At 34.4% G+C, this 23,139-nt stretch overlaps 1 protein-coding gene across 1 annotated transcript in view; it reads left to right on the forward strand.

Moving 5' to 3' along the window:
- The window catches only part of NALF1 (NALCN channel auxiliary factor 1), a 687,255-nt gene extending 676,974 nt beyond the window's left edge, over positions 1-10,281 (forward strand). Inside the window, exons 4-5 of the transcript XR_011645808.1 lie at positions 7,327-7,445; positions 8,395-10,281. The gene's annotated coding sequence lies outside the window, so the exon portion shown is untranslated. The remainder of the gene's footprint in view (positions 1-7,326; positions 7,446-8,394) is intronic.
- The last annotated feature ends 12,858 nt before the right edge of the window (positions 10,282-23,139 follow it).

The raw sequence follows: 23,139 nt of genomic DNA on the forward strand, positions 1-23,139 counted from the left end.
TGCTGATGTGGGTACACATTCAGGTCCATCTACTTTTACTATTTCTAAAAACTAGACAAAATGATGAAAAACAGTGTCACTTTAAAAAGTGTTTCATTTCTCCAAATAGCTTTTGTTACTGATTAAAGTTCTTTTCAAATATAAGGGGATTTGAATGTTCCATTTGCTCTTGTTTTAGCAGTTTAAGAGAAAAGCAGTTGAAAGAGGGAAAACCAAAACCAAAACACAGCACCGTATATGAGAGGTAAAAGCCCTCTAAAGGGCCACTTCAAAAGTTGGAAGAAACAGGGCCAATGTTCATTGTAAATATAAAACTATAATTTAGGTGAGGAAGGGAAGGGGAATGAGTGAGCCCTTTTTCTCCAACAAGCAGCCAGCTTTGGAATAGTCTGTACGTTCTGTCAGTATTTCTTTTCTTGCCACATTCATATATTTTTGTTATATGAGAATGGTCTCAGTGCCTGGTGTTTAGTGCTGTACAAAAATAAACACTTCCCCACAATATTTTCACTTACACAGTGAAGGAAAGCAGCTTTTAGTGATGGCAGCTAGAGGATCCAAACAGCCAATGACTCCGTTACAAAGTTAAGAAACAATCACTGAGAGACAAATTTCACTTCATCTCTTTTTCATTTTTAGCCATCTTCCTGGCACACCATTAAGCATGCTTGATGTTCTGCACAGATTAATTTTGGCAGAATTAAATTCAGACCCTGCTCCTTTGTAATTGTGGTCTTGATCCAATTTTCTCATAACATTACATATTTGATAATGAAATATGATATTAAGCCAGTTATTTCTACAAGCAAGTTGAAAGCCAAGAAAATATTTGATTCACAACTGTAGGGAACAGACTCCCTGTGTTTATTATTGTATTGTTTTCTGCATTAGAGAAATACCAGTTTGTGAAATATGTTAATATTGCTAGTCAAATGTCAAATAACATAAGTGGAGTTACATTATTCCTATTGCATTTACTTTGGGTAATACATTATTTTGACCTTTCTTTCATTAAAAAGATAGTATGAGTTCCCTACCTCACAATATAGTGAGTTATTCTTTTACATAATCTCATTTTTAAAAGCCTTTAGTTTCCTACCAATGAATTGGCACCTTTAATACTAGCACATAGAGTCATTAAAATAAAAGATGATAGACAGGCAAGCAGGTGGGCAAAGAGAGGAATGAAAGAAGACAGGTTTTCATATGAATGAATAAGCACATCATTTTGCCAGGAAAATAAGAGGGGGTGGGGGAAAGAGGTAGTTGGACGTTGGGTCCATGTGCCAAATACCTGAACTGGAAGATCACCTTTGATATGTAGACAATGTTAAGCACTGATAAAACTGAGGAATCCATTTTGCTCTTCTATGTAACAGTTGAATTAACAATATCCTTGCACAAGGACATGAAAGGTGCATCTTGTTATTACTAGTACTGTGGACAGGTATTTGATTATATATGCATGCTCATGTATATATAAAGAGAAAAGATTATATATCTATGACATATCTTATAGAGATATATAGATATATAATGAATATGTGTATAAGCAACTCACAAAAGTTTGACAATAAAGTTATTCAGTCCATAAATACAGATGCATACTATTATGATGAATGATTCCTATCAAAGTTAGAGCAGCATGCTCTTTTAAATCTATATCTACTTTGATATGGAAAACAGACTAACAAACTATCTGCATTAAATAAGGTATTACAATTTTGAAATTACTAGAATTTTCATCTTCCAAATGTCAATGACTTTTAGAAAAAAAAATTGAGTGTTTCATATAGGTACTAGGTACTGGTGAATACCAAGACTTTTAGGAAAGAAAAAACTGAATACAGTTTAAAGCCATATCTCCATGACATTTACAAAAATAAACTCTGCTACAAATTCAATTCTAGAAATTCTACCAAAAAATTATAAATATGTAAATAATCCTTTTAGCCTTGGAATAAAACTTAAGGCATGAAACAGAATATGAAATACGTTCTTGGTTCTTGAGATGCTTCGAGGCTTTGTTTATTGGACACAAAACATTCATACTATAACTGAAAAACTAAATCAGCTGGATATTTTGAGGCCACACAGGTAGGAAACGCGATGGCAGAACTCAAAACACATCATCCCATTTCAAATTCCATACTCGGGCTCTGAAACACAATTAGATCATTAGGTTTCAAACACACTTTCTGAGAAGAATTTATTTTCTTCAGATTCTGAGATATTTATAAAAGCAATGTTTAAATTTTTTAAAAAACTTAAATTACCAAAAAGCTAGCAAATGTCTTAGAGCATGTCTGCGCACATTTAATTTGCTCTGTTCCTCCTCTGCTATTTGGAAATAAAGGAGAAAAGAAGTTTACAGGCGCATCTTGATTAAAGATCATAACTAGCAATGGTGGTGTTACAGGCTTTAAATTTCGTTTTCACTGTGGAGAAGAGAACCAGGGTCTTGGGATCAGAGCTGTGGTTTGAGTTCCAACTTTGGTACCTATTACCATCTGATGTAGAGAGGTGAGTTATCTATTAGGACATGACACCTCATGAAGTAAAAATATCTCATGGGACCATATGAGGCTGAAGTGAGATAAGTAATGTAAATGCACCCAGACATAATGGCTCCTCAATGGCGCTTAGTTTATACTGAATATTCATTTATGAAGTGAAACTGTATGTGTTTGCCGAAAGGGACTGCTTCTGGAAATCTTTCAGGGATGCCAAATTGCATGTGATTTATCTTTTAATTACACATCTTTATAAACACCTGACATCTTTAACATAGCAACAAGAACCTACATTTTCAACACAGTTGCAAAGAGCTCTCATGACTTTGAATGTAAACAACTTTTATTTCTGTGTACACACATATACATACACAACATTGATGATAACTAAAAGTAACAGAAATTCATTCTAATTGAGAAGCTGTTCCATAGATCTAGAGTATAAATAGATCTAGAGTGAGAGTGGAAATAAGATGCAACCTCAAAGTAGTTTTTAAAGTACTTGTGGATACATAAATGTAAATCTCTGATGCATCAGGATTTCTTAAGCAAAAAAACAACAACACTACAGTAAACTTAAACTTATTAAGCATGGTATATATAAGCATGGATATGAACTGATGTCTCTTTTGTCTTAAGTTAATACTATAATTTCCATACAATGAAATCACAGTGAAAGGAATTAGGAAACAGTGAAACTCTTGAAAAAGTATAGGTTAACCCCTCATACTTCACTAATTCTTTCTCTCTTCCTATTTTATCCACTACTTAACCAATGTATAAATATTTTATATTTGTACATTTTACCCACTCCAGATATCAGACTATAACTGACACCTTCAAAAGTGGAAGTTACAACTTTTGCTGGAAGCCAGACTATGCACTAAACTAATCTTTGAATGCAGATCTTCCTTCAGTGACTCTTTTCTAAACTGTTCAGTATTATGCCAGCTGCTTCAAGATCCCAGTTGTCTGAATGCTACTTAACTAGAATGTTATTTATTTTGAAAGGTAAATTTCACCATATGTCTATTTCCCACTGACTATTTCACTGAAACCTGGATAACATAATAAGAACTGAACATTAAAGCAAAACTTAATATTCCATGTGGAGGTCAAAAGTCTGAACCAAAGTTTATTCTCAATTCTACAGTACCCCTTTTCTTTTCTCCCTTTTCCTCCATATAGATTTTATTATTTTTCTATCATAATAACTAACCTAGTGCTTACATTGAAATATTGTTCCATATTTCCATTTTTGGATGTATTGATGATGTGTGATGTATTAAATATGGGGACAACTTATGTGAACACATATTCTTTCTGAATTGCTTTTTTGAATCCACTGAAAAGTAATTTTAAGCAAATAGAAATATAGAGCAAAATACCAATATCAGTCAACTCTAACAGACTGAGAAAAGATTTGGAAACAATTGAGTTTCACTACTTCATTACACAGTATGTTAGCAACTAGAAAAATGCTCCATTTCTTAAACTGAAAATTACAAAGTCATCAAAATGCAAATATTTAAAAAATATAAAGTACACTGCTAAGGTTTATTTATGCCTTGTTGCCTTGTTTTTTGTTTGGCTTTTGGTGGACTGGATTAATCGTTTTAGATGAATTTATTTTTTCTCTCAATGTCATTGGGTAGTTGACCCAAATGACGTGTTTCAAAATAGAATTGGCAGAATGTCCTTATTTATTTACATGGGTCCGATCTTGCTGATTGAACCTCAAAAAATTTACTTAGTTAACTATAAAGGTTTCAGTACTTTATTTAAATTCTTTTTCTATTTTGTGACTTACTGGTTTTGTTTTTTTTTTAATGCCTGGCTATACCTGCATGCGGTATGAAATAATGGAGCAGCACAGAAAGCTAATAACTTCTAGAAAACCAGTAGACCACTGTCATGAATTGAAGACAACTTAAACGACTTGGATTAGTCCTACCACAGTCTTGGCTCACAATTGAACATATACATTGATGATGCTTCTAAATAAATCATGTGATGATTTAGGGATGTAATTATGGCAAGCTATTGCCAGAGTGCTTGCCTAGCACTTCATTATTTAGAATGATTAGAAAATATATCTGCATCTATTTTCTCCTTCCCATTAACATAAAGAGCATCCAAAAGTTGTTGGTGAATAAAATCTATTAGGAACAAAGCTGGTTACCAAGACTTTAAATGGAGATTCAGTCTTGGTAAAAATTTTGATGAAACATTTGCTACTGCTCTATGCAAAAGTCAAGCTGAGCCAAAGCATGTTGATTTAACACAACTGTCTTTTCTCTGAATCATGATAGAGTCAAATCAGGTTTTCAATATGCAAAATACATAGCATGTTGAAAAATAAGTAAAATATATGTAAAATGTTATTATATATTTTTATCATAATTAAAGCCTAAAATGTAGAAGTTTATTGCAATTTTCTGCTTAAGAAGCATACTTTTTATTTCATTCATGTGGTTTTTCAGAAGATGACTTTTTATAGCTTCCTGGATCTCTTCAAATTTTATGGAACTATGCAGGGTCATACTTACCCTATGTAAAAGTCTTGCAATTGAAACATCCCTATTCATATATTGATATCAGTATGTGTCGCATGAAAAACTCATATTGTTACAAGTAGACTTAATTACCTGCATTTATTCTGGTCTCCTTCTTCCTATTCTCTCATGCTCTCCCTGTCGTTCTCATTGTCTCTCCCCTCTTCTTCCTTCTTTCTCCCTCTCTCAACTCTCAATTTCAGGAATGGATCTCATTTAAAATGAACTACCCCGATGTCATGTTGCTTTTCTTGACAGTTCCACGATTCTTAGAATTAAAAAGTGGAATCAATGGTCCTACCAGAAAAAAAATTAAGAGATGTGAAATATATTAAATATTGTATTATAAGAGCAAATTTAGTTGAGCAGGCAAGACAATTTAATTTTCTACTGAAAACTTTGATGCACTAATTTATTATAATGACTTATAAAGATATTGTTTTCAAAATGATTTAGGGAAACTATCAGAGATTGTGGAAAATACTAATATAATATTCTCATGAGAATAAATTTAAAAATACAAAACATGAGTTTCACTCTTTTGGGGTTAGGGTTTTAGATTTGCATATATCTAATAAAATACAGAAAATTTATTTTCAAATTTTGATTTTGGAAAAAAGACCATGTGTTTCAACTCAAAAGGGATTTTCATCTCCACAAATACCTAATTTGATAGCTTGTATTATTTAAAGAAATTCTTAAGAAATCATTTTTATAATTTTAGTTTGACCTAGTATCTTAATAAGAATCCCGCCCTCTTTTTCAAAATCCATTCCATTTGCCCCCCAATAATTTTTACATTTATCTGAATGGACTGATTTTTATATTTATCAAAATACTTTGCAAATATACAATTGTAGCACCACATTTTAAACAGGCAGACATAATTTGAAAGACATATGTCTAAAGAAAACACATTATGCAAACTTTTTCCTTTAAGAATAATCTCTCCAGAATTCTAACCTCTTATACAATTACAAATAAAAGCTAAATCCCATGAATTATGTATTTAGTATATGAAAACAGAATGTGATTTCATTCATAGGAACAGATAAACACAATTTCTCCCCTTCTTTTCCTGTGAATTTGGCCTATCAGTTAATCTTCTAATATTCTGTCAAGTTTTCCTCAAAGGTGAGTATAAAGTGAAAACGTATTTTTTGTGACACTACAGGAAAAATTTTGAAACTTGGTACAATATTATTTAAATCCCTGTCACTAAGTCCCTGGTATGCTCAATGTTCTTCATGTGATATGACAATGCTACAACTCCTAGACAATGTGGATCCTTCTTGATTACTGAAGCTATTCAATTGGAGAAAACTGAGAAAAGGTTCTGATGGCTTCAACCAGACTCAAATCAGAACAAGTGGGAACACAAGATTTCATTTTCATCATATGATTCAATCATTAATTACATGATTAATCATGACTTACACTAATAACATTATAGGCAGTAAAATTGCATCTTGAAAGATAACATATAAGACTTTTCCTCTTTTTCATTTTACTGAAGTTTCCCAAAAATAAGAAAAATTAAAGAAGGTTAAAATCAATACCTAATTCTTTTGATTTTGAAAACATATGTATGCCTTACTTTTCTGTTCATTTATTAATTTACATAAAATGGACATAAAAACTATTTACATTCATTACTTTTATTCCTTCATTTGAAACAAAAAGTTACCTGAGCCCATGTACCAAGGCCAAGGTAGACCTTGGAGAAACACATATAAAAGACATATGTTTGGCCTTCTCAGATGTCATAGTCCAGTGTTGTAAATGGGCTATGAAGTGTCAAAAGCATGGTCAACTTAGAATGCTCTGGAAGCATTTAACTATGATTAGCAGAAATTAAGAAAAGTTCATAAAGTGAACTCTTAGTTTAATAACTAAGTAGAAATTAAGCAAGCAAAGAACAGACACAGAAGCTGAAGAGACCTTGGTGCAAAGCACAGAGAAATGCAGGGCAAGCCATATGGTTGGAACCACATTTTAGAAAGTGGGGAGAGGGGAGCATGTGTAGCTTAAGTGGCTGATAGCCTGCTTCCCTCGTACAAGGTCTTGGGTTCAATCACTGGTACCTCCTAAAATAAACTAAACAAACGAACAAAACTCAATTCTCATTGGAAGCAGATGAAGCTCAGTGAAATTTGGATATGATCTCCAAAGTAAGAAAGCCATTAGAGGATTTTTTGTTTGTTTAAGAATACATTATAATGAACTTTATATGTTTTTGAATCTTTCCTCGGGAGCAGTATTAGAGCACAGATTGAGAGAAGTGAGACTGGAAGAAAAAAATTCAAGAGACTACAACTTGGTAAAAAAATTATGAGGATCTGGACAAATTCAGCAGCAAATAAGACAGAGAAAAGGGGTAAGTTTTAATATAGTGTAGAATTAATCGGGCTTGATAGTTTTCCAGATATAAGTGATAGACAAGTGAAAAAGGAAGGAAGGAAGGGAAGAAGGAAGAGAGGGAGGGAGGGAGGAAGGGAGAGAGAGGAAGAAAGAAAGAGAGAGAGAGAACCAACTCAGTTTCCCAGCTTAGGCCATTAAATGAAATAAAGAATCCAGGAAGAATAGATTGAGGACCATGTACAGATTTAGAAATGTTAGAAGACATCTAGGAGAACTACCTCATGGTAGCTTGATATACGCTATTAGTTATTATATAACACTAGGTGCTATAAAAATTTCAGTACCTTAGTGTACCAGAAGTTTCTTTTTTGTTCTGGTTAATAGTCCAAAGCAGGTATTCCTCAGGAGTGGATGGCCCTCCTTGTGAATGATTCCAAGGCTAAGGCATTATGTCTTGCCCTTCTGCCATCATAGCCCAGGGCTCATATTTGTCTGTTTTCATCCAGGAAGGGGTAGTATAGAATAATAATCCATTTTCTGAAAGTCTTGGTGAAGAACTGACACAAAAGGCCACACTTAGATGCTTAGATATAAGGGATTGAGGTAAAAATCGCAGTCCTCAACTAGGCAGCCAGGATTTCTCAAATTCGGTAGTGAGGGACCAGTTTTTGTTTCTCCCATGGACTGATATTTTGGTAAAGTGTAATAAAAGTGAATTATTACAAAAGTGAAATAATCACAACAAAACACAAATCATCTAAATTATCAATTTTAAGAGATATAAAATTACTCTATCAAATAGTAATAGAAGTTCCTAACTGCTTACTCTCAATTTCCATACTAACCTAATAAGGGTGGATGGATGTCACAGAACACGTGGGGAAAAGTGTTGTACTAATACCTGCCTGAGAAGCTCCATTTTTCATGAACAATAAAAACTCTCTCCTACAAATCCTTTTTTGCAGGTCATGATGCCAGCCTATCATAGAGAATTACATCTTGGAATCCTTCAAAAATGCACAGTATTTGAAAACATTGTAGTAAATGAGATGAATCCTTGAGTGTGTAGAGAGTAGGAAAAAAGGAGTAGAAGACTAAGCCACCGCAAAATAAGGATTTTTAAGGCAATTATCTTCTTTGGCAACAGACCATTCTGAGACTTCAATGAAAGTGCAGGACCTCTCCCAAGGAAATGCACACCTGCAGAAATCGGAGGGATTATGTAGTCCCTGATGCTCCTATTCGGACTCCAAGTTAAAAAGTCCTAATTTAAGGGAAATCAGCTGAAAAATAGTCTGAGAAGAAATATTGCATTGCAAAACCCAGGAAAGATGGGGGCAAATAAAGGAGAAAGGGCAACAGAATGGCACATGACAAAGAGGTCAAAGATGAGGACAGAACACTGTGGATAAGATTAAGCAAGTAAGTGTCTGTCCACACCTTGGGGAGAGCAGGCTCAGTGAGGTGTAGGGCTGAAGAGAGATTCAAGTGGGTGATTAATGCAGGCAGTTAATGTAGATCATTGAAGAAGATGGCTGTTGTAGACTTGAGGTGTTAAACCAAGAACAAACAAGGCCACGTGATTAGATTCAGGTTTTCCTTTTGAAAAATTTGGTAGAATTGAGCATTTGAGAAATTCAGGGAAATGGAAAAGAGATAGTGAAAGGAAGAGAAATGAGATTTTCAGAAAAAAAAAACAGGGCAAGAGGGAAGAATGGGTGAGATTCACAATATAGCGGGAGTTATCAGCTTCAGATTGAAGGAAAGTTATCATTCATACTGAGAGCAGAGGGAAAGATGTGGGAGAAGACATTTGTTGAGGGATAGAGGGAGTCAAATGGAGAATGGCCTAATGGTTTTTATTTTCTTTGCTGGCAGAGATAGAATGGAGAATGTCAAGAGGGCTTGTTGTTATAATGCGTGGGGGTTTTGGTGTGCATAGGTGTGTGTGAGCTCACTTGTGCATATGTACATATTGACTAACCCACAAATAAGATAAGAAGGAATGCAGTTTACACAGCACCTTGTCTCATCCTTATCCTAGGATTCTACTGCCAGAAAGTCACACTTATTTATCAGTCTCCAACTGTGAGATATATAGGAGGTTTCCACTTTCCTTTTTAATTTAATGATGCAATGATCCTTCTCATACAACATCTTTGAGGGCTTCGTAAGATAAAATTTTCAAAAGTTGATGTACAAATATAGATTTAATAAATACTTCTGAGATATATTTCCAATTTTCTCTGCACATGTCTACTAGTTTCTAGACCTATTCAGCTGCACACTTGTGTACTCGCTGCATTTTCATTGAAAGTATTTTTCACAAGGAAAATATTTCTTTCACTTAATTCTCTAACCTGCAGTTTGATGCCAAGGGAGTACAAATGTGGGTGATTATGCTCTTGGTTTTGTTTGGGAGTTGGTTATTAAGGAAAGAGATGACAACCAAGAGCAGATTTCAGGTCTCCAAACCACAGAAGTGCCAAATACAGCTGAACTTGACAGGGAGAGTAATTTTAAATGCTTTTGTATTTATTTTGGTTTTAATGGCAGGTAATTTGCAATGTCTAGCTCCCACATAATTTTACCATCAAAGGAACTGAAGGCATGGGGCATATGGGAATCCTTTATATTTTTTCATATAACATTTTATGTAATCTAAGTATCTTTTAAAAATAAATAAAAAATATATTTTAAAAAAAGAATGAAACGAGGTTAATTGAATGATCCATATCATTTTTGCTCTGAGGATCTCTTTTTAATAGAAAAAATCTGAAGGACCCATCCATGCCATGTGCTACGTGTTACTATTTTTGTGTTTTCATTGATCAATAAAATAAATATTAAGTCATATTACATATCCATGAATTATATAATTCTTTAATTATATGATTGAATTTATAAATTAATCAAAATATTATCTGTACACATCTTCAAATACATGTCTATATATTTCACTTATATATACCTTGATATATGAATATATATATATCAAGATATGAAGAGATAAATCTCTATATGGATATATGGATCCATATATTAAGGTATATATAAATGAATACCTAGAAATTAGTTCATAGGCTGTCTCATCCCAGGGAATATGCACCACAGGTTGAAAAATAGGTTTTTTTGGATTATATATTTTAGAGAAAATTCTAAAAGGGTAATAACCACAAACTGCTAACCACTCAGTAACACACATCAAATTTTTGGAGATTTTTGTTCAATTTCAATTTCATATTTAAAAAGAAGACATGTCAAACAACAATAGGACAATGACTAAATCTTTGAAAAATAAGGCTTTTGGGGGAAATGAATAATATAAGGGCATATCACTTTAGAAGGAAAAGAAGGCAAAGAGAGACATAACTTGTTCTTTAAACATCTGTCAGGGCCAAGAATTTTTCATAATTCATTTCTGGTTCTCACGACTAACTGGCATAAAAGTTTTCTTAATCATAAATTTTTGGAAGTGAAAATCTCAGAGAGAGAATGAAAACTGGTCAAAGTCACACAAACAGTAAATACCTGTGGTTGGATTCATAGCCCAATTTTTTGAAAGCCAGGCCCTTGTTCTTCCACTTACAGCACACACTATACTTCTGTCCTCCTTGAGTACAGCTTTTGTTGTGGAATGAGGTCAGAATAAATAAAAATTATTCAAAATCCCAGTTTAGCTTTAGGTAAAATAAGAAATTGCACTTTCTAAGCATGAAGAAACAGAAAAAATGAAGTAAAATCGTTTAATAAAAGGAGATCTCCATTTTTCATTCTTGCCTTTTGGCTTATAAGTTTTGTGACTTTATAGAATGTTCTATCCTTCAATTTATATTCACCTCACCTCTGTTCTTCAAATGAAGATTTAGGCTCAATATTAATTAAACATGATCATACCAAAGTGTTCAGGAATAAGATTAAGATGAATAGTAGATATTATCTCGTACTTTGACAAGTTTATAACTTTATGACTGAAAGAGAACTGGCAACAACACTCTTCACTTTGTATTTTTGGTCTGTTGCTTGGTAAGTAATCAAATTATCTTTGTGCCAAATGATTTAATGATTGGGATTCATTCTCCCAAAATTGATAGAGAAAATCACTATTCTCTAGAAGGAAATATTATAAAAGAGAGACATAAACGTTACTAACAAGGCCTATAGGCTTAAGAAATGTCTCGTTGTAAATAAAGACAGCACCCAGCTCACAATCAACAATGGTCACAAAAATGTAGGGATGCCCAGAAAATTCCCACAATTTCAAAACTCATTTCTCAAGAAAAAATTCATTTTTCAAAGTACTCCTTTTATCTGTCTTTTGTTGATTTGGGGAACCAAAGATATCAAGATATGTGACTTTAAAAAGATGGATCCTAAGTTTAATTGTTTTAAACTTACTGTTTCCTCATTGCAGGTTCTCCAAAACTTGCCTCTATATTCCAAATTGCTAAACAGAGTTGGGACACACCGGGTAGTTGTCTTTACCAATTGGTAAGAACAGCAGTAGGCACTGTATTCACTTTCAATTCGATGATGCTAATGAGTAAAATCACTCATGGGAGCATAAAGGGAGTTCTTGGTGTAATAGATTATGCTGTTGTGGTTTTTTTTACCTAGTTTCTGAGAATCAACCAAATTAAGTGTCCTTAAGCCTCTGCTAGGTTTTATGAGCAGAAATTCTAAATTCTCTGTATTACGCAACATGGTAATGGGGCTGTTATAGAAAACACCAACTTTGTGAGCTCATACACTAAACAAGAAACCACTGGAAATGAAAGAATCCATATATGATCACTATTTTAGGAAAGCTTTTAAACAAAAATCTGGTTGAGAAACCATATGTTTGGAAAGGTTAACTGATAAACCTGTGTTTATATTAATGGGATTATCTGTGTAAAGATTAGAACTCAATTCCAAGATTAATATTAATACATTTCCACTTAATAGAAGGTCTCCATTTCAATGTACACTTAAGAGACCAGGGGCTTTGCTAATGGTAATTTAATTATATAAAGATTTTTAAAATTATTAATTGCAGCTCATTCAGTAATAGCTAGCATTAGAGAGTTAATCATTAAAGCAAACCTTATCTACCATGTTAGTTCGGTATGCAACAGCATGAACACAACATTTCTATAGTTATCAACTACCTGCCCAAAGGGGCCCAAAATTTCATTGGCCCCATAGCTAAATAATACCCTGTGATAAAAATATCATAAAAGAATATTGATCTATATTAGATTTCTAAGGAAAATGAAATATTTCTCTGGTGTTTTAGATAAAATTAAATTGTAGATTTTTGTTAACCTAGTGAATACATGAAATAAAATTCTCATTTTATCATCAAATAGTAAGGAAATAAAACTAGATCATTTGTAAACTAACCAAAATGTTCAGAATCATCGAAATCTGTGGTGTGATACTTCTCAATATAACCTAGAAAGAGTTCTTGCTACTTATAATTATTTTAAGATAGGGTTCCCATTATTTTAATAAAATTTACTTCTGATTATGGAAAGCTGGCCAGTCTTTTAGACAATTACAAATTTTCAGAAAGATTTCAAGAGCAGTACAACCTATTTTTTCCTCTTTTCCCAAGCTATTTAAGAATAAATAGTAGATATGAAGCCTCATCATCCATGAGCACTTTTCATATGTATTTCCAATGAATAAAATCACTTTCCTACATAACTAAAATAAAGTCATCAAAATCAGGAAATTAATATAGATAATCACTACTAACTAATCCTTAGATCCCATTCAATTTTCCTAAAAATAACACAAGTAACTCAAAAGATCCAATTCAGAAGCGCATGCTGCATTGAGTTATGGCTGTTTAATCTCCTTCAGTCTGAAACAGTTTCTATGTATGTCTTTTTTTTTCGTTACCTTGAAACTTCTGAAATTTACAGAATGCCAGTTATTTTTTAGGATGTCCCCTTATTTGGATTTGCTTCATGTTTTCATATAATTAGATTTGACTTACATATCTTTAGCTGGAATATAATCACATAAAATGTGTTCCAATCTATCTCATTACTGATGATCTGTACTTTGATTAAAGTAGTGCCACCATGACTGGGGACATCCTAGTCAAATTGCTAAAAACCAAAATAAGGAGAAAATCCAAAATAAATCAAAATAAAGGGAAAAGTCTTAAAAGCAACTAGAGCAAAATAATGCCCAATAGACAGGGAAAACAATCATGCAAAGACTATGATCTCCTCAGAAACTGTGAAGACCAGAACAACATCCTTAAATTTCTGAAAGAAAAAATAATAGTACACAAAGAATTCTAGAACCAGTAAAAATATCTTTCAACATAATTAAGGTGGAACACAAACATTTTCAGATAAAGTCAAACTAAAAGAATTTGTAAAAACTAGTTTTGCACTACCAAAAATGCAAAAGGAAGTTTTCAGTCTGAAGGAAAATGGCACCAGAGGGAAATGGAGATCTTCAAGAATGAATGAGAAGCATTGGTAAATGTAAACATATGAGTAGATAAAGAGGACAATTTTTTCTTAATGTCTTTAAAATAAATATGACTGTTGAAAGTAAAAATAATGACATTACACTGTAGGATTTATAATATTTTTCATGTACCACATATAATAACAATACCAAAGGCCAGCAGAGTTGATGAGGGTAAAGGAATCCATACATTTGCCACATTTTATATGAATTGGTACAATACTAACCTTATATAAAGTGGTACAATAATAACTTGTATTGTAAAAAGATAAAGATGTATATTTTAATCCCAAAAGCAACCATTAAAAAGAGAGAGAGATTTAAGATGACAATATAAATTGAAGTAGAACTCTATAAATTAAAGTAGAACTCTAGAATCCAAGAGAAGACAGAAAAAGGAGACCCACTGAACAAAAAACAGATACAAACAGAAAACAAATAATAAAATATTAGACCTAATCCAACCACATCAAAAATTACATTGAATGTTAATGGAATAAACATTCCAATTAGAAGACAGATAATCAGAATGGATACAATGGCAAGGTCTTACTAGGCAATCCAGAAGAGAAACAATTTAAATGTAAAGACATATACAGGTTGCAAGTAAATGATATAAAAACTGTGCTATGCAAATAGAAAGCATAGGAAAGCTGGAATGATATATCACATAAAATAGACTTCAAGACTAACAGTATTACCAAAAATAAAAGGGATCCTTCGTAACAACAACAAAGAATTGCATATGAAGATGTAACATAATGATAATGCATAGCAATCATAAATGTGAATCTCCTTAATAAGAGATTTAAAATTTGTGACAGCCAAGAGTTTTGTGTGAGGAAAAACTGTCCTTCAGGAATGACAGTGGTTTAAAGTCTTCACAGACAAAACAAAAACTAATAGATTATGCTACCCAAAAAACCAGAATTACAAGAGAAAGGTAGTGCTGTGACCTGGAAGGAAAAAAACAAGAGTGAGAGACTTGGAGAGGAGTGTAGAAATGAAAATTATTAGGAAGGGTAAATTAAAAGGTAAAAAGACAGACAAGATATGAAAACACAAAGTCAAAGGACAAAATGGATGAAGTAATGCCTTTACAGTAATAACATTGAAAGTTAATGGCTTTAATTCCCCAAACAAAAGACATAGACTAATAGAATTATTTAAAAATATGTATGTGTGTGTGTGTGATGAGCCATCTATATGGTGTTTACAAGAAATTGAACTCAGACATAAGGGCAGAACCAGGTTGAAAGTGAAAGACTGGAAAAGGATATTCCACGCATATAGTAACCAAAAAAGAGCTGGAGTAGCGATACTAATATCGAACAAAATAGATTTTAAATGCAAAACTGTTATAAGGGATGAAGAAGTTCCTTTTATATTAATAAAAGGGGCAATTCACCAAAAAGAAATAATTATACTAAATATTTACACACCTAACCTGTGTGCCCCAAGATACATGAGGCACACACTGGCAAAACTGAAGGGAGAAATAGATGTTTCTACAGTTATAGTTGGAGACTTCGATACACTACTCTCAATATTGGATAGAACGTCTGGACAGAGGACAAATAGAGAAACTGAGAGATTGAATAATTTGATAGATGAACTAGACCTACCAAACATTTATAGAGCATTGCACCCCAAAACAGTAGAATATACATTCTTTTCAAGCACTTATGGATCCTTCTCCACGTTAGACCATATGTTGGGTCACAAGACAAGAATCAATAAATTTTAAAATTTTGAAATTATACAAAGCACACTCTAATCATAATGGAATGAAGCTGGAAATCAATAATGGATGGAAAAAGGAAAAATGAATAAATATATGGAGATTAAACAACATACTCTTAAATAATTAGTGGGTCAAAGAAGAAATTGCAGAATAATTCAGTAAATATCTTGAGATGAATGAAAATAAGAACACAACATATCAAAACTTATGGGACACCACAAAAGCAGTACTGAAGGGGAAATTTATAGTTCTCAATGCTTATATAATATTAAAAAAGAATAAAGAGCTAAAATTGAAGATCTAACTGCACACCTGGAGGAACTAGAAAAAGAACAGCAAACTAATCCCAAACCAAGCTGAAGGAAAGAAACAGTAAAGATCAGAGCAGAAATAAATGAAATCAAGAACAACAACAACAAAACAATAGAGAGAATCAACAAAACCAAAATTTGGTTCTTTGAGATGATCAACAAAATGGACAAATCCTTAGCTAGAATGACAAAGAAAAAAGAGAGAAAATGCAATTAATAAATTAGGAATGAGAGGGGAACATTACCACTGATCCCACAGAAATAAGAAAGATCATAAGCGGTTATGATGAATGGTGTATACTAAAAAACTAGAAAATGTAGGCAAGATGAACAAATTCCTAGGAATATACAAACCACCAACACTGACCCTAGAAGAAATAGAAGACCTCAACAAATCAATCACAAATGAAGAGATTGAAACAAACATCAAAATCCTCCCAAAGATGAAAAGCCCAGGACCAGATGGCTTCACAGGTGAATTCTACCAATTATTCAAAGACAATCTAATACCAGTCTTGCTCAAGCTCTTCCCAAAACAATTGAACAGGAAAGAATGCTAGCAAACTCATTCTATAAAGCCAACTTTACCCTAATACCAAGACCAGATAAAGATACTATGAAAAAAAAATTACAGACCAGTATTTCCAATGAACAGAGATGCAAAAATCTTCAACAAAATACTTGAAAACCAAATCCAAAAGCATATTAAAAGAACTACACACCATGATCAAGTGGGTTTTATCTCAGGTGTGCAAACGTGGTTCAATACAAGAAAATCAACTAGTATAATAAACCATATTGATAATTGATAAACTGAAGAATGAAAATCACATAAACCTCTTGGTTGATGTAGAAAAGGCATTTAACAAAATATGCCCTTTCCTGATAAAACACCTCAGAAAGTAGGAATAGAAGGAAACTTCCTCAATTTGGTAAAGTGCATATATAAAAAACCTACAGCTAGCATTGTCCTCAGTGGTGAAAGACATTCCTGCTGAGATAAAAAACAAGACAAGGTTGCCCATTGTCACCACTGTTATTTAAATTCATGCTAGAAGTTCTAGCTAGAGCAATTAGGGTAGATAAAGAAATAGAAAGCACCCAAATAGAAAAGGAAGAAGTAAAACTTTCACTATTTGCTGATGATGTGATCCTATAGCTAGAAAATCTTGAAAAACCCACAACACAGCTACTAGAACTAACAGACAGTTCAGCAAAGTGGTGAGATACAAAATTAACATGCCAAAATCAATAGCGTTTCTATACACTACTGATCTGCAATCTGAGGAGGAAATTAGGAAAAAAACTCCATGTATAATAGAAACTGAAAGAATCAGATATGTAGGAATAAACTTAACCAAGGACATAAAGGACCTATACTCAGAAAACAACAAAACATTGCTGAAAGAGACTGAAGAAGACCTAAATAAATGGAAGGATATTCTGCGTTCATGGATTAGAAGACTAAACATCATTAAGATGTCAATTCTACTCAAACTGATTCACAGATTCAAGGCAATTCCAATAAAAACCTCGACAGCCTTTTTTGCAGAAATGGAAAAGCCAATTATCAAATTTATTCAGAAGAGTAAGGGGCCCAAATAGCCCAAAATGCCTTAAAAAAGAACAAAAAGTTCAAGGACTCTCACTTCCTGACTTTATTTATTTATTTATTTAATTTCTCTCCCCTTATCCCCCGCCCCCGTTATCTGCTCTCTCTGTCCATTTGCTGCATGTTCTTCTGTGACCATTTCTATCCTTATCAGCGGCACCGGGAATCTGTGTTTCTTTTTGTTGTGTCAGCTCTCCGTGTGTGCGGCACCATTCTTGGGCAGGCTGCACATTCTTTCATGCTGGGCAGCTCTCCCCATGGGGCGCACTCCTTGCGTGTGGGGCTCCCTTATGTGGGGGACACCCCTGCATGGCATGGCACTCCCTGTGTGCATCAACGCTGCCCATGGGCCAGCTCCACACGGGTCAAGGAGGCCTGGGGTTTGAACCGTGGACCTCCCATGTAGGAGGACACCCTATCCATTGGGCCAAGTCTGCTTCCCACTTCCTGACTTTAAAGTCTATTACTCAATTTAAGTGGTAAAAACAGCATGGTACTGGCATAAAGACAGACAGCTTGGTCAGTGGAACTGAATTAAGAACTCAGAAACAGGTTCTCACATCTACAGTCAAGTTCTTTTTTGACAAGGCTGTCAAGCCCTCCCAGCTGTGTCAGAACAGGCTATTCAACAAATGGAGATGGGAAAACTGGATACCCATATCCAAAAGAAAGAAAGAGGACCCCTAGCTCATATTTTACACAAAAATTAACTCAAAACGGGTCAAGGACCTAAATATAAAAGCAACAACCATAAGATTCCTTAAAGAAATTTTAAGAAAAACATCTACAAGATCTTGTAGTCAGCAGTAGTTTCTTAAACCTAACACGGAAAGCATGAACAACAAAAGAAAATGTAGATAAATGGGACCTCCTCAAAAGTAAACACTTTTGTACCTGGAAGGACTTTGTTAAAAGGGTGAAAAGGCAGCTGACTCAATGGGCGAAAATATTTGACAATCACATATCTGATAGGGGTTTAATATCCCTGATATATAAAAAGATCATACAACTCAACAATAAAAAGATAAACTACTGGATTTAAAAAATGGGTAAAAGACTTGAAAAGACAATTGCCCAATGAAGAAGTACAAATGGTGAAGAAACATATGAAAAAATGTTCAACATCATTATTGATTAGGGAAATGGAAATCAAAACTAAAATGAGTTTTCTTCTAGGAAAATGGCATGGAAGTAGATAAGCAGGGTCCAAATCCCTCCCAAAAAAAAAGAGCAGAGAAAGGGCAAAAACCTGTCCTAGGGCGCTGCTTTGGAGATATATAGAATGGGAAAGTGCTATGCCCCATCCAGGAGGGAACTAGACAGATAAAGAAGCCAGCGAAAAACGATAAGTTACTCGAACCTGGCTGAAACGCACATATACCCCACGCTCAAGGCAAATACCCTTGGTAAAGCCAACCAACGGGGTGGAATGGGGGTGTTCCTTGGGGAGGACGAGGGGACTGGCGGAAGGTGGAGAGTGGTTTCTTTTTGGTGAGTTTGGCCAGCTCTGTCCCCTTTGAATCTCAGAGGGTTCCCTATCGGCACTGAAGTGGCTTTAGAGAGAGGGGAGGGAAGATCCAATCAGGCAGGCTATCACACCCAGCCGCCCTGGGAGAAAGAGGAACTAAGGTAGAGAGAAGGCGGAGACAGATGCCGGAACAGTCCGGCTTGGCAATCCATTAGAAATTTAACCAGCCTGAGGCAATGGGAGGGGATAGAGCCAGGTAAGCGTTCTGAAGCTCAGTTAAGCTTCGGGTGCTGTATAGTTTAGTGGAGCAATTCCTGCCGTGCATATACAAGGTGACTGGTTCTCTTTACAGAAGCAAACCAGAAAATTACCCTCTGGGTTATCAGGCACCCAAATTGTACCTTATTTCAGGACACATACAATACAGACATTTTTTTTTTCTTGTTTTCGGTTTTCTTAGATCTATTATTTTTTATTGGTTCCTTTTTTTTTTTTTTTTTTTTTTTGATTTATTTTATTTGTGCAAACTCCGTACATCACCTGAAGAGGGCATGCTGAAGGGTGATTGATGAGCTCCAGCAGCCTAAGAAGCTCCTCTTTGTTTTGTTTCTTGTTTGTTGTCTTTGCCCTTTCTTTGTTTTCTTTTTCTTTTACTTATTTTTCTACCTATTTTATTTCTTTTCTTTCCTTCATTTTTTTGTCCTCTGTTTTCTGTTGCTTTTCTTTCATTCCACCTCTTTTGGTTAAGCCTTCCTTTTTCAAAACTTGTCTTTTTTTCCTTTTCCTTTCTTCTCATCATTCCAGCCTTTTAATTCAAGTTTTTCTCTATTTTGTCCCTTGTTTCATTTTTTTCTATTCCACCTTTTTTATTCTTATTCCTTTGTACTTTTTTTAAATTTTTTACTTTCATGACTTATTTATTTTCCTAGCTCTGGTATAGCTTCTCTTCTACATTTTAAAAAATTATTATTACTATTATTCTTTTTCTCTTATCTTTTTCCTTACCTCTGGTCATAATATGTTTTTTTCCCCAAGGGAAGACAGACAACTGCAGGATGTAGAATAAGAGGAATCAAGAGAAAAAGGGCACCTTACCCCTCCCCCACCCTCACACAACAAAATAAAACCATAGAGTAAAAAGAGATGCTAGCTGAAGACTTCTGGGAAGACGGCAGACTAGAAAGACATGGAACTCTCTTCTCCAGAAAAATAGCTAGAGGATAGGCTGAAACAGCCTGGTAAAAGTTTTGCTAGGGTTTAGGATACCAACCGAAGGCTGGAAACTGCCCAGAGGAGAAAGGGACAAAGGAGGGGAATCACAATGACAGAACTGTGAGTTGAAACCAGTTGCTACTGCTCCTGGCACCCTCCCCTACAAGGGGATCCAGAGATCCTTCACCCCAGGAAAGGGGAGGGAGAAGGACACAACCTAAGGCTGACTCAGCTTTTGACTCACAAATTTGGTCTGCTGGGTCGCTGGAGCCCTTACAGGCTGGGTAGGGCCGCATCACTGTTTGCTTTGTGAGCCAGCAAGGTGCTAAAGATGTACAACCCTCCTAATCTCTTCCTCTTTGGACAGGGACTGATTGTTGAGGACTCAGAGGGGAATGGAAATATTTCCAACCCTGGAAGAGGGAGGGGGCTGTCAGAGAAGGCTGGAGAACTGTAACTGAGAAAGTTTGAATTATAAGACTCTTAGCCTTCAGATAGGAATCTGTGTTTCAACAAATACACTCTGACAAGGCACTGAACTGAGCGCTCCCAAAGAGTGCCATCTACTGGCAGTCCAAGGAAGTGCACATGAGAACATTAAAAGTAAGAGAGGCTTTTTCTGGCCTTTATAGCTTCCCTCCCCAAGGAAACTGGTCTGCAACCAATTACTGGGTCCAGAGCCCAGTTTTGAGCAATTAGCAAGGACAATTCTAATAATCCAGGTTGAGCCAATAATCAAAAAACGGTGGTAAGACACAGCTTCCTGCCACTTAAAACCCTACAAAAAAGAAAGAAATTGAGCATCTGAGTAAACTACTAAAAAAAATACATCGAATCAAATGCTTAGACATCAGCAAAAAATTATGAGCCATACCAAGGAAATGGAAGACATGGTCCAAGAAAAGGAATATATCAGCCCCAGAAGGGACACAGGATTTGAGAAAACAAATTAGTGAGATGCATACAAATTTCCAAAATCAAATTAATGAGTTGAAAGACAATATGACTAAAGAGATAAATGACATCAAGAAGACATTGAGCAAGTGCAAAGAAGAATTTGAAATCCTGACCAGAAAAGTAGCAGAGTTCATGGGAATGAAAGACACAATAAGTGAGATAAAAAACACATTAGAGACATTAAAAAAATGATGTATAGTTCAAAATATTGACAGATAAACAGAAATTAAGAGAGTATGACAACAAGAAACCTACCCTTCAAGAAATGCTAAAGGGAGTTCTGCAGGTTAGAAGGAAAAAATAGGAGAAAGAGAGTTGGAGGAGAGTGTAAGAACAACAAAAAAGACAAAAAAAGAAATAAAAACAACATATGACATACATAATAAACCCAAAGAAAATACGGCTAATATAAGTAATTCCCTGAGAGTAATAACATTAAATACTAGTGGATTAAACTCACCAGTCAAGAGCTACAGATTGTCAGAATGGGTAAGGAAATATGATCCATCTATATCCTGTCTACAAGAAACCCACCTTAGACACAGGGATTCAAGGAGGCTGAAAGTGAATGGCTGAAAAACAATCTTACAAGCAAACAATAACCAAAAAAGAGTGGGAGTAGCTAAACTAATATCGGATAAAACAGACTTTAATGCAAAACTATTGTAAGAGACAAAGATAGACACTATATATTAGTAAAAGAGATAATCTTTCAAGAAGAAAGAACAACCATAAACATTTATACACCTAACCAGTGTGCCTCAAAGTACATGAGGCAAACACTGAAAAAACTAAGTGGAGAAATAAATGTCTCTACAATTATAGTAGGGAACTTTGATACACCATTATTACCATTAGACAGATAATCTCAACAGAGAGTCAATAAAGAAACAAAGACTTTGAATAATACATTAGAAAATCTGGATCTAATAGACATATACAGAATACTACACCAAAATACAGCGGGATATTCATTTTTCTCGAGTGCACATGGATCATTCTCCAACATAGACCACATGCTAGGCCACAGGAAATTTCTCAAAGAACTCAGAAAGATTGAAATTACACAAAGTACTTTCTCTGACCACAGTAGAATGAAGCTGGAAATCAGTAAGGGGCAGAGAACCAGATTAGGGACAAAGATATGGAAGTTAAACAACACACTCTTAAACAAACAGTGGGTCAAGAAGGAAATTTCAAAAGAAATCAGTAACTACCTTGAACTAAATGAAAATGACAACACAGCATACCAAAACCTATGGGATACACAAAAAATTGTACTGAGAGGGAAATTCATAGCCATAAATGCATATAGCAAAAAAAGAAGAAAGGGCTAAAATCAAAGACCTAACTGCTGATCTGGAGGAAGCAGAAAAAGAACAAACTAACCCCAAATATGTAGAAAGAAGGAAATAACAAAGATTAGAACAGACCAAAATGAAATAGAAAATAAGAAAGCACTAGAAAAAATAACCAAAACCAAAAGCTTGTTCTTCAAGAAGATGAATAAAATGGAAAAACCCTTAGCTAGACTAACAGAGAAAAAAAGACAGAAGATGCAAATACACAAAATAAGAAGTGAGGAAGGGATAACACCACTGACATCACAGAAATAGTGTCATGAAAGGATACTTTGAAAAATTTTATGTCAACAAGAAGGGTAATTTAGAGGAAATGTACAAATTCCTAGAAACATGCAAGCAGGCTACATTGATGAAAGAAGAAATTGATGAACTCCACAAACCAATCACAAGTAAAGAAAGAGAATCAGACATCAAAAACCTCCCAACTAAGAAGTGCCCAGGACCAAATGGCTTCACAGGTGAATTCTACCAAATAATCTGGAAAGAACTAACACCAATCCTGCTTAAACTCTTCCAAAAAAATACAAGTAGAAGGAACATTGCCTAACTTATTCTATGATGCCAACAT

The sequence above is a fragment of the Dasypus novemcinctus genome, chromosome 15 (genome assembly GCF_030445035.2).
Source record: "Dasypus novemcinctus isolate mDasNov1 chromosome 15, mDasNov1.1.hap2, whole genome shotgun sequence".
Lineage (NCBI taxonomy): Eukaryota > Metazoa > Chordata > Mammalia > Cingulata > Dasypodidae > Dasypus > Dasypus novemcinctus.